This window comes from Athalia rosae, chromosome 1 (assembly GCF_917208135.1).
Source record: "Athalia rosae chromosome 1, iyAthRosa1.1, whole genome shotgun sequence".
NCBI classification, from domain to species: domain Eukaryota; kingdom Metazoa; phylum Arthropoda; class Insecta; order Hymenoptera; family Athaliidae; genus Athalia; species Athalia rosae.
In genome coordinates this window covers 17,938,231-17,952,145 of record NC_064026.1, presented here as the reverse complement: position 1 = coordinate 17,952,145, position 13,915 = coordinate 17,938,231, and positions in this window count along the sequence as shown.

The window sequence follows — 13,915 nt, the reverse complement described above, 5'->3', positions numbered from 1 at the left end:
AAATTTGTCGATCCAACAAGTGATGCGCGAATCTTTCGGATTCCGAAAATTTTTCGTTCCAACGAGTGATGCACGACTCTTTCGGAATTCAGGAATTTTTCGATCTATTGAGTGAAGCGCGACCTCCGGACTTCGAAAATTTTTTGAGCTGACGATTGATGCGCGACTCCGTCGGACTTGGGAAATTCTTCGATCCGAAGAGTGATGCGCGACTCTTACGGACTACGAAAATTTTTCGATCCAACGAGTGATGCGCGACTCTTACGGACTTTGAAAATTTCTTGAACTAACGAGTGACGCGTGACTGCGTTGGACTTCTAAAATTTTTTGATCTGACGAGTGATGCGCGACTCTTTTAGACTTCGAAAATTTTTCGATCCAACGAGTGATGCGCGACTCCGTCGGACTTGGGAAATTCTTCGATCCGAAGAGTGCTGCGCGACTCTTTCGGACTTTGAAAATTTTTCAATCCAACGAGTGATGTGCGGCTCCGTCGGACTTTGAAAATTTGTCGATCTAACGAGTGATGCGCGACCGCGTCGAACTTCGAAGATTTTTCGATTCAACGAGTAATGCGAGACTTTTCCGGACGTTGAAAATTTTTAGATCCAACGAGTGATGCGCGACTCTTCCGGACTCCAGAAATTTTTCGATCCAACGAGTGATGCGCGACTCTGTCGGACTTGGGAAATTCTTCGATACGGGGAGTGATGCGCGACTCTTTCGGACGTTGAAAATTTTGAGATCTAACGAGTGATGCGCGACTTTATCGGACTTTGAAAATTTTTCAATCCAACGAGTGATGCGCGACTCCGTCGGAATTGGAAAATTTTTCGTTCCAAAGAGTGATGCGCGACTTTTTCAGATTCCGAGAATTCTTCGATTCAACGAGTAATGCGAGACTCTTTCGGACGTTGAAAATTTTGAGATCTAACGAGTGATGCGCGACTCTATCGGACTTTGAAAATTTTCTGATCCAACGAATGATGCGCGACTCTTTTGGGCTATGGAAATTTTTTAATCCAACGAGTGAGCCGCGACTGCGTCAGACTTTGAGAATTTTTTGATTTAACGAGTGATGCGCGACTCTTCCGGACTCCAGAAATCGTTCGATTCATTAAGTGATGCACGACCTCCGGACTTTAGGAATTTCTTGAACCAACGAGTGATGCGTGAATCCGTCAGAATTGGAAAATTTTCCGATCCAAAGAGTGATGCGTGACTCTTTCAGACTTTGGAAATTCTTCGATTCAACGAGTGATGCGCATCTCTATCGGACTTCGGAAATTTTTCGATCCAACGAGTGATGCGCGACTCCGTTGGACTTGGAAAATTTTTTGTTCCGAAGAGTGAGGCGCGACTCTTCCAGACTTCGAAAATTTTTCGAATCAACGAGTGATGCGCGACTTCGTCGGACTTTGAAAATTTCTCAATCCGACGAGTGTCGCGCGACTGCTTCATACTTTGAAAATTTTCCGATCCAACGAATGATGCGCGACTGCGTCGGACTTTGGAAAGTTTTCGATCCAACGAGTGATGCGTGACCGCGTCGGACTTCGAAGATTTTTCAATTCAACGAGTGATGCGCGACTCTTTCAACTTTGGAACTTCTCCGATCAAACGAGTGATGCGCGACTCTTTCGGACTTCGAAAAATTTCCGATCCAACGAGTGATGCGCGACTCCGTCGGACTTGGAAAATTCTTTGATCCGAAGAGTGATGCGCGACTCTATCGGACTTCGAAAATCTTGCGATACAACGAGTATTGCGCGACCCTTTCGGACTTCGAAAATTTTTCGATCCAACGAGTAATGCGCGACTCTATCGGACTTTGAAAATTTTTCAATCCAACGAGTGATGCGCGACTGCGTCGGACTTCAAAAGATCTTTGATCCAACGAGTGATGCGCGACTCCGTCGGACTTTGAAAATTTTCCGATCTAACGAGTGATGTGCGACTCTATCGGGCGTTGAAAATTTTCAAATCCAACGAGTGATGCACGACTGCTTCATACTTTGAAGATTTTTTGATTCAACGAGTGATGCGCGACTCGATCGGACTGTGAAAATTTTTCAATCCAACGAGTGATGTGCGACTGCGTCAGACTTTGAGAATTTTTTGATTTAACAAGTAATGCGCGACTCTTTCGGACTCTAGAAATTTTTCGATTCATTAAGTGATGCACGACCTCCGGACTTTAGAAATTTCTTGAACCAACGAGTAATGCGTGACTCCGTCGAAATTGGAAAATTTTTCATTCCAAAGAGTGATGCGCGACTTTTTCATACTCTGGAAATTCTTCGATTCAACAAGTGATGCGCGACTTTATCGGACTTTAAAAATTTTTTAATCCAACGAGTGATGCGCGACTCCGTCGGAATTAGAAAATTTTTCGTTCCAAAGAGTGATGCGCGACTCTTTCAGATTCCGAAAATTCTTCGATTCAACGAGTAATGCGAGACTCTTTCGGACGTTGAAAATTTTGAGATCTAACGAGTGATGCGCGACTCTATCGGACTTTGAAAATTTTCTGATCCAACGAATGATGCGCGACTTTTTTGGGCTATGGAAATTTTTCAATCCAACGAGTGATGCGCGACTGCGTCAGACTTCGGAAATCTTCTTATTTAACGAGTGATGCGCGACTCTTCCGGACTTCAGAAATTTTTCTATCGAACGAGTGATGCGCGACTCCGTCGGACTTTGGAAATTTTCCGATCCGAAGAGTGATGCGCGACTCTTTCGGACTTTAAAAATCTTTCGATCCAACGAGTGATGCGCGACTGCGTCGGACTTCAGAAGATCTTTGATCCAACGAGTGATGCGTGGCTCCGTCGGACTTTGAAAAATTTTCGATCTAACGAGTGATGCGCGACTCTTTCGGACGTTAAAAATTTTTAAATCCAACGAGTAATGCGCGACTGCTTCATACTTTGAAAATTATCCGATTTAACGAGTGATGCGCGACTCTATCGGACTTCGAAAATTTTTCGATTCAACGAGTAATGCGCGACTTCGTCGGACTTGGAAAATTCTTCGATCCGAAGAGTCATGCGCGACTCTTTCAACTTTGAAAATTCTTCGATCCAACGAGTGATGCGCGACTCTATCGCACTTCGAAAATTTTCCGATCCAACGAGTGATGCGCGACTGCGTCAGACTTCGTAAATTCTTTGATTTAACGAGTGATGCGCGACTCTTTTAGACTTTGGAAAGTTTCCTAACCAACGAGTGATGCGCGACTCTTCCGGACTCCAGGAATTTTTCGATTCATTGAGTGATGCACGACTTCTGGACTTTCAAAATTTCCCGATCCGACGGGTGATGCGCGACTCTTTCGGACTTTGAAAATTTTTTGATCCAACGAGTGATGCGCGACTCTATCGGACTTCAGAAATCTCTCGATCCAACGAGTATTGCGCGACCCTTCCGGACTTTGAGAATTCTTCGATTCAACGAGTGATGCGCGACTCTTTCGGACTTTGAAAATTTTTCGATCCAACCAGTGATGCGCAAATCTTTTGGACTTCAGAAATCGTTCAATACAACGAGTGATGCGCGACCCTTTCGGACTTTGAAAATTTTCTGATTTAACGAGTGATGCGCAACTGCGTCGGACTTTGGAAATTTTCCGATCTAACAAGTGATGCGCGACCGCGTCGGACTTCGAGGATTTCTCGATTCAACGAGTGATGCGCGACTCTTTCAACTTACAAAATTTTTCGATCCAACGAGTGATGCGCGACTGTATCGGACTTTGAGAATTTTCCAATCCAACGAGTAATGCGCGACTCCGTCGGACTTGAAAAATTCTTCGATCCGAAGACTGATGCGCGACTCTTCCGGACTTCGGAAATTTTTTGATCGAACAAGTGATGCGCGACTTTTTTGGACTATGGAAATTTTTCAATCTAACGAGTGATGCGTGACTGCGTCAGACTTCGAAAATTTTTTGATTTAACCAGTGATGCGCGACTCTTTCGAACTTAGGAAATTTTCCGATCCAACAAGTGATTCGCGACTCTTCCGGACTCCAGGGATTTTTCGATTCATTGAGTGATGCACGACTTCCAGACTTTCAAAATTTTTTGATCCGACAAGTGATGCGCGACTCTTCCGGACTCCAGAAATGTTTCGATTCATTGAGTGATGCACGACCTCTGGACTTCAGAAATTTCTTGAACTAACGAAGGACGCATGACTGCGTCAGGCTTTTGAAATTGTTTGATACGACGAGTGATGCGCGACTCCGTCGGACTTGAAAAATTCTTCGATCCGAAGAGTTATGCGCGACTCTTCCGGACTTCGAAAATTTTTTGATCCAACAAGTGATTCGCGACTGCGTCGGACTTCAAAAGATTTTCGATCCAACAAGTGATGCCCGACTCCGTCGGACTTTGAAAATTTTGCGATCTAACGAGTGATGCGCGACTCTATCGGACGTTGAAAATTTTCAAATCCAACGAGTGATGCACGACTGCTTCATACTTTGAAGATTTTTTGATTCAACGAGTGATGCGCGACTCTATCGGACTGTGAAAATTTTTCAATCCAACGAGTGATGTGCGACTGCGTCAGACTTTGAGAATTTTTTGATTTAACAAGTAATGCGCGACTCTTCCGGACTCTAGAAATTTTTCGATTCATTAAGTGATGCACGACCTCCGGACTTTAGAAATTTCTTGAACCAACGAGTAATGCGTGACTCCGTCGAAATTGGAAAATTCTTCATTCCAAAGAGTGATGCGCGACTCTTTCATACTCTGGAAATTCTTCGATTCAACAAGTGATGCGCGACTTCATCGGACTTTAAAAATTTTTTAATCCAACGAGTGATGCGCGACTCCGTCGGAATTAGAAAATTTTTCGTTCCAAAGAGTGATGCGCGACTCTTTCAGATTCCGAAAATTCTTCGATTCAACGAGTAATGCGAGACTCTTTCGGACGTTGAAAATTTTGAGATCTAACGAGTGATGCGCGACTCCATCGGACTTTGAAAATTTTCTGATCCAACGAATGATGCGCGACTCTTTTGGGCTATGGAAATTTTTCGATCCAACGAGTGATGCGCGACTGCGTCAGACTTCGGAAATTTTCTTATTCAACGAGTGATGCGCGACTCTTCCGGACTTTGAAATTTTTCCGATCCAACGAGTGATCTGCGACTCTTCTGGACTCCAGGAATTTTTCGATCCATTGAGTGATGCAAGACTTCCGGACTTTTAAAATTTTTTAATCCGACGAGTGATGCGCGACTCTTTCGGACTTCAGAAATTTTTCTATCCAACGAGTGATTCGCGACTGCGTCGGACTTTGGAAATTTTCCGATCCGAAGAGTGATGCGCGACTCTTTCGGACTTTGAAAATCTTTCGATCCAACGAGTGATTCGCGACTGCGTCGGACTTCAGAAGATCTTTGATCCAACGAGTGATGCGTGGCTCCGTCGGACTTTGAAAATTTTTCGATCTAACGAGTGATCCGCGACTCTTTCGGACGTTAAAAATTTTCAAATCCAACGAGTAATGCGCGACTGCTTCATACTTTGAAAATTATCCGATTTAACGAGTGATGTGCGACTCCGTCGGACTTGGAAAATTCTTCGATCCGAAAAGTGATGCGCGACTCTTTCGGACTTTGAAAATTTTTGGATCCAACGAGTGATGCGCGACTCTATCGGACCCTGAAAATTTTTCAATCCAACGAGTGAGCCGCGAATGCGTCAGACTTTGAGAATTTTTTGATTTAACGAGTGATGCGCGACTCTTCCGGACTCCAGAATCTGTTCGATTCATTAAGTGATGCACGACCTCCGGACTTTAGGAATTTCTTGAACCAACGAGTGATGCGTGACTCCGTCAGAATTGGAAAATTTTCCGATCCAAAGAGTGATGCGCGACTCTTCCAGACTTTGAAAATTCTTCGATTTAACGAGTGATGCGCGACTCAATCGGACTTCGAAAATTTTCCGATCCAACGAGTGATGCGCGACTCCGTCGGAATTGGAAAATTTTTCGTTCCAAAGAGTGATGTGCGACTCTTTCAACTATGAAAATTCTTCGATCCAACGAGTGATGCGCGACTCTATCGGACTTCGAAAATTTTTCGATTCAACGAGTAATGCGCGACTTCGTCGGACTTGGAAAATTCTTCGATCCGAAGAGTCATGCGCGACTCTTTCAACTTTGAAAATTCTTCGATCCAACGAGTGATGCGCGACTCTTTCGGACTTCAGAAATTTTTCTATCCAACGAGTGATGCGCGACTCCGTCGGACTTTGGAAATTTTCCGATCCGAAGAGTGATGCGCGACTCTTTCGGACTTTGAAAATCTTTCGATCCAACGAGTGATTCGCGACTGCGTCGGACTTCAGAAGATCTTTGATCCAACGAGTGATGCGTGGCTCCGTCGGACTTTGAAAATTTTTCGATCTAACGAGTGATCCGCGACTCTTTCGGACGTTAAAAATTTTTAAATCCAACGAGTAATGCGCGACTGCTTCATACTTTGAAAATTATCCGATTTAACGAGTGATGTGCGACTCCGTCGGACTTGGAAAATTCTTCGATCCGAAGAGTGATGCGCGACTCTTTCGGACTTTGAAAATTTTTCGATCCAACGAGTGATGCGGGACTCTATCGGACCCTGAAAATTTTTCAATCCAACGAGTGAGCCGCGAATGCGTCAGACTTTGAGAATTTTCTGATTAACGAGTGATGCGCGACTCTTCCGGACTCCAGAATCTGTTCGATTCATTAAGTGATGCACGACCTCCGGACTTTAGGAATTTCTTGAACCAACGAGTGATGCGTGACTCCGTCAGAATTGGAAAATTTTCCGATCCGAAGAGTGATGCGCGACTCTTCCAGACTTTGAAAATTCTTCGATTTAACGAGTGATGCGCGACTCAATCGGACTTCGAAAATTTTCCGATCCAACGAGTGATGCGCGACTCCGTCGGAATTGGAAAATTTTTCGTTCCAAAGAGTGATGTGCGACTCTTTCAACTTTGAAAATTCTTCGATCCAACGAGTGATGCGCGACTCTATCGGACTTCGAAAATTTTTCGATTCAACGAGTAATGCGCGACTTCGTCGGACTTGGAAAATTCTTCGATCCGAAGAGTCATGCGCGACTCTTTCAACTTTGAAAATTCTTCGATCCAACGAGTGATGCGCGACTCTATCGCACTTCGAAAATTTTCCGATCCAACGAGTGATGCGCGACTGCGTCAGACTTCGTAAATTTTTTGATTTAACGAGTGATGCGCGACTCTTTTAGACTTTGGAAAGTTTCCTAACCAACGAGTGATGCGCGACTCTTCCGGACTCCAGGAATTTTTCGATTCATTGAGTGATGCACGACTTCCGGACTTTCAAAATTTCCCGATCCGACGGGTGATGCGCGACTCTTTCGGACTTTGAAAATTTTTTGATCCAACGAGTGATGCGCGACTCTATCGGACTTCAGAAATCTCTCGATCCAACGAGTATTGCGCGACCCTTCCGGACTTTGAGAATTCTTCGATTCAACGAGTGATGCGCGACTCTTTCGAACTTTGAAAATTTTTTGATCCAACCAGTGATGCGCAAATCTTTTGGACTTCAGAAATCGTTCGATACAACGAGTGATGCGCGACCCTTTCGGACTTTGAAAATTTTCTGATTTAACGAGTGATGCGCAACTGCGTCGGACTTTGAAAAGTTTTCGATCTAACAAGTGATGCGCGACCGCGTCGGACTTCGGGGATTTCTCGATTCAACGAGTGATGCGCGACTCTTTCAACTTACAAAATTTTTTGATCCAACGAGTGATGCGCGACTGTATCGGACTTTGAGAATTTTCCGATCCAACGAGTGATGCGCGACTCCGTCGGACTTGGAAAATTCTTCGATCCGAAGACTGATGCGCGACTCTTCCGGACTTCGGAAATTTTTTGATCCAACAAGTGATGCGCGACTTTTTTGGACTATGGAAATTTTTCAATCTAACGAGTGATGCGCGACTGCGTCAGACTTCGAAAATTTTTTGATTTAACCAGTGATGCGCGACTCTTTCGAACTTAGGAAATTTTCCGATCCAACAAGTGATTCGCGACTCTTCCGGACTCCAGGGATTTTTCGATTCATTGAGTGATGCACGACTTCCAGACTTTCAAAATTTTTTGATCCGACAAGTGATGCGCGACTCTTCCGGACTCCAGAAATGTTTCGATTCATTGAGTGATGCACGACCTCTGGACTTCAGAAATTTCTTGAACTAACGAAGGACGCATGACTGCGTCAGGCTTTTGAAATTGTTTGATTCGACGAGTGATGCGCGACTCCGTCGGACTTGAAAAATTCTTCGATCCGAAGAGTTATGCTCGACTCTTTCGGACTTCGAAAATTTTTTGATCCAACAAGTGATTCGCGACTGCGTCGGACTTCGAAAGATTTTTGATCCAACAAGTGATGCCCGGCTCCGTCAGACTTTGAAAATTTTTCGATCTAACGAGTGATGCGCGACTCTATCGGACGTTGAAAATTTCCAAATCCAACGAGTAATGCGCGACTGCTTCATACTTTGAAAATTTTCCGATTCAACGAGTGATGCGCGACTCCGTTGGACTTGGAAAAATCTTCAATACGAAGAGTGATGCGCGACTCTTCCGGACTTTGAAAATTTTTCGATCCAACGAGTGATGCGCGACTCTATCGGACTATGAAAATTTTACAATCGAACAAGTGATGCGCGACTGCGTCGGGCTTTTAAAATTTTTTAATCCGACAAGTGATGCGCGACTCTTTCGGACTTCAAAAATTTTTCGATTCAACGAGTAATGCGCGACTTCGTCGGACTTGGAAAATTCTTCGATCCGGAAAGTCATGCGCGAATCTTTCGGACTGAAAATTTTTCGATCTAATGCGTGATGCGCGACTCTATCGGACTTTGAGAATTTTTCAATCCAACGAGTGATGCGCGACTGCTTCATACCTTGAAAATTTTCCGATTCAACGAGTGATGCGTGACTCTTTCGGACTTTGAAAATTTTTCGATCCGACGAGTGATGCGCGAATCTATCGGACTATGAAAATTTTTCAATCCAACAAGTGATGCGCGACTGCGTCAGACTTTGAGAATTTTCTGATTCAACGAGTGATGCGCGACTCTTTCGGACTCCAAAAATTTCTCGATTTATTAAGTGATGCACGACTTCCAGACTTTTGAAATTTTTTGATCCGACGAGTGATGCGCGACTCTTCCGGACTCCAGAAATTTTTCGATTCATTGAGTGATGCACGACCTCCGGACTTCAGAAATTTCTTGAACTAACGAGTGACGCGTGACTGCGTCAGGCTTTTGAAATTTTCTGATTCGACGAGTGATGCGCGACTCCGTCGGACTTGGAAAATTCTTCGATCCGAAGAGTTACTCGCGACTCTTTCGGTCTTTGGAAATTTTTTGATCCAACGAGTGATGCGCGACTCTATCGGACTATGAAAATTTTCCAATCCAACAAGTGATGCGCGACTGCGTCAGACTTTGAGAATTTTTTGATTCAACGAGTGATGCGCGACTCTTTTGGACTCCAGAAATTTCTCGATTCATTAGGTGATGCACAACCTCCGGACTTCAGAAATTTCTTGAACTAACGAGTGATGCGTGACTGCGTCGGGCTTCCAAAATTTTTTGATCCGACGAGTGATGCGCGACTCTTTCGGACTTCAAAAATTTTTCGATTCAACGAGTAATGCGCGACTTCGTCGGACTTGGGAAATTTTTCGATCCAACGAGTGATGCGCGACTCTATCGGAATTCGAAAATTTTTCAATCCAACGAGTGATGCGCGACTGCGTCAGACTTTGAGAATTTTTTGATTTAACTAGTGATGCGCGACTCTTTCGGACTCCAGAAATTTCTCGATTCATTAAGTGATGCACGACCTCCGGACTTCAGAAATTTCTTGAACTAACGAGGGATGCGTGACTGCGTCGGGCTTTTAAAATTTTTTAATCCAACAAGTGATGCGCGACTCCGTCGGACTTGGAAAATCCTTCGATCCGAAGAGTCATGCGCAAATGCGTCAGACTTCGAGAATTTTCTGATTTAACGAGTGATGCGCGACTCTTTCGGACTCTGGAAATTTCTCGATCCATTAGGTGATGCACGACCTCCGGACTTTAGAAATTTCTTGAACTAACGAGGGATGCGTGACTGCGTCGGGCTTTTAAAAGTTTTTGATCCGACAAGTGATGCGCGACTCTTTCGGACTTCGAAAATTTTTCGATCCAACGAGTGATGCGCGACCCTTCCGGACTTTGAAAATTTTTTGATTTAACGAGTGATGCGCAACTGCGACGGACTTTAAAAAGTTTTCGATCCAACGAGTGATGCGCGACCGCGTCGGACTTCGGGGATTTCTCGATTCAACGAGTGATGCGCGACTCTTTCAACTTACAAAATTCTTTGATCCAACGAGTGATGCGTGACTGCGTCGGGCTTTCAAAATTTTTCGATCCGACGAGTGATGCGGGATTCTTTCGGTCTCCGAAAATTTTTCGATCCAACGAGTAATGCGCGACTCCGTCGGACTTGGAGAATTCTTCGATCCGAAGAGTCATGCGCGACTCTTTCGGACTATGAAAATTTTTCAATCCAACAAGTGATACGCGACTGCGTCAGACTTTGAGAATTTTTTGATTTAACGAGTGATGCGCGACTCTTTCGGACTATAAAAATTTTTCAATCCAACAAGTGATACGCGACTGCGTCAGACTTTGAGAATTTTTTGATTTAACGAGTGATGCGCGACTCTTTCGGACTCCAGAAATTTTTCGATTCATTAAGTGATGCACAACCTCCGGACTTCAGAAATTCCTTGAACTAACGAGTGATGCGTGACTGCGTCGGGCTTTTAAAATTTTTTGATCCGAAGAGTCATGCGCGACTCTATCGGACTTTGAAAATTTTTCAATCCAACGAGTGATGCGCGACTGCTTTATACTTTTGAAATTTTCCGATTCAACGAGTGATGCGCGACTGCGTCGGACTTCGAAAATTTTTCGATCCAACGAGTGATGCGCGACCGCGTCGGATTCCGGAAATTTTTTGATCCAACGAGTGAAGCGACTGCGTTGGACTCTAAAAATTCTCTGATCTAACGAGTAATGCGCGACTGCTTCGGACTCTAGAAGATTTTCGATTCAACGAGTGATGCGCAGCTCCGTCGGACTTTGAAAATTCTTCAATCCAACGAGTAATGCGCGACTGCTTCATACTTTGAAAATTTTCCAATCCAACGAGTGATGCGCGACTCCGTCGGACTTGGAAAATTTTTTGTTCCGAAAAGTGATGCGCGACTTTTTCGGACTTTGAAAATTCTTCGATCCAACGAGTGATGCGCTACTCACTAAGACTTTGGAAATTTTGCGATCCAACAAGTGATGCGCGAATCTTTTGGCCTTCGAGAATCTTTTGATCCAACGTGTGATGCGCGACCCTTTCGGAATTCAGAAATTTTCCGATCCATTGAGTGAAGCGCGACCTCCGGACCTTGAAAAATTCTCGAACCAACGAGTGATGCGCGACTCTTTCGGACTCCAGAAATTTCTCGATTCATTAAGTGATGCACAACCTCCGGACTTCAGAAATTTCGTGAACTAACGAGTGATGCGTGACTGCGTCGGGCTTTTAAAACTTTTCGATCCGACGAGTGATTCGCGACTCTTTCGGACTTCGAAAATTTTTCGATCCAACGAGTAATGCGCGACTTCGGAGGACTTGGAAAATTTTTCGATCCAACGAGTGATGCGCGACTCTATCGGACTTTGAAAATTTTTCAATCCAACAAGTGATGCGCGACTGCGTCAGACTTTGAAAATTTTTTGATTTAACGAGTGATGCGCGACTCTTTCGGACTCCAGAAATTTATCGATTCATTAAGTTATGCACGACCTCCGGACTCCAGAAATTTCTTGAACTAACGAGTGATGCGTGACTGCGTCGGGCTTTCAAAATTTCCTGATCCGAAGAGTGATGCGCGACTCTTTCGGACTCCAAAAATTTTTCGATCCAACGAGTAATGCGCGACTCCGTCGGACTTCAAAAATTTTTCAATCCAACAAGTGACTCGCGACTGCGTCATACTTTGAGAATTTTCTGATTTAACGAGTGATGCGCGACTCTTTCGGACTCCAGAAATTTCTCGATCCATTAAGTGATGCATGACCTCCGGACTTCAGAAATTTCTTGAACTAACGAGTGATGCGTAACTGCGTCGGGCTTTTGAAATTTTTTGATCCGACGAGTGATGCGCGACTCTCTCGGACTTCGAAAATTTTTCAATCCAACAAGTGATGCGCGACTGCGTCAGACTTTGAGAATTTTTTGATTTAACGAGTGATGCGCGACTCTTTCGGACTCCAGAAATCTCTCGATTCATTGAGTGATGCACAACCTCCGGACTTCAGAAATTTCTTGAACTAACGAGTGATGCGTGACTGCGTCGGGCTTTCAAAATTTTTTGATCCGACGAGTGATGCGCGACTCTTTCGGACTTCGAAAATTTTTCGATCCAACGAGTAATGCGCGACTCCGTCGGACTTGAAAAATTCTTCGATCCGAAGAGTCATGCGCGACTCTTTCGGACTTGGAAAATTTTTTGTTCCGAAAAGTAATGCGCGACTTTTTCGGACTTTTAAAATTTTCCGATTCAACGAGTGATGCGCGACTGCGTCGGACTTCGAAAATTTTTCGATCCAACGAGTGAATCGCGACCGCGTCGGATTCCGGAAATTTTTTGATCCAACGAGTGAAGCGACTGCGTTGGACTCTAAAAATTCTCCGATCTAACGAGTAATGCGCGACTGCTTCGGACTCTAAAAGATTTTCGATTCAACGAGTGATGCGCGGCTCCGTCGGACTTTGAAAATTCTTCAATCCAACGAGTAATGCGCGACTGCTTCATACTTTGAAAATTTTCCAATCCAACGAGTGATGCGCGACTCCGTTGGACTTGGAAAATTTTTTGTTCCGAAAAGTAATGCGCGACTTTTTCGGACTTTGAAAATTCTTCGATCCAACGAGTGATGCGCGACTCTATCGGACTTTGAGAATTTTTTGATTCAACGAGTGATGCGCGACTCTTTCGGACTTTGAAAATTTTTTGATCCAACGAATGATGCGCGACTTTTTTGGACTATGGAAATTTTTCAATCCAACGAGTGATGCGCGACTGCGTCAGACTTCGAAAATTTTTGGATTTTACAAAAGATGCGCGACTTTTTCGGACTTTGGAAATTTTCCGATCCAACGAATGATGCGCGACTCTTCCGGACTCCAGGAATTTTTCGATTCATTGAGTGATGCACGACTTCCGGACTTTTGAAATTTTTTGATCCGACGAGTGATGCGCGACTCTTTCGGACTCCAGAAATTTTACGATTCTTCGGGTGATGCACGACCTCCGGACTTCAGAAATTTCTTGAACTAACAAGTGATGCGTGACTGCGTCAGGCTTTTGAAATTTTTTGATTCAACGAGTGATGCGCGACACCGTCGGACTAATAAAATTTTTTGATCCAACGAGGGATGGGCTACTCTTCTAAATTTTGAAAATTTCCTGATCCAACGAATGATGCGTGACTCTTTCCGACTTTGAAAATTTTTCAATCCAACGAGTGATGCAAAACCCTCTCGGACCTTGAAAATTTTTCGAACCAACGAATGATGCGCGACTTTTTCGGATTCCGAGAATTTTTTGGTCCATCGAGTAATGCGCGACTCTTTCGGACTTCAGAAATTTCTCAATCCATTGAGTAAAAAGCGACCTGGATGAGTGATGCTCGCTTCTTCCGGATTTTGAAAATTTCCTGATCCAACGAGTGATGCGCGACCGTTCTGGACTTTGAAAATTCTCTGAATTAACGTGTGATG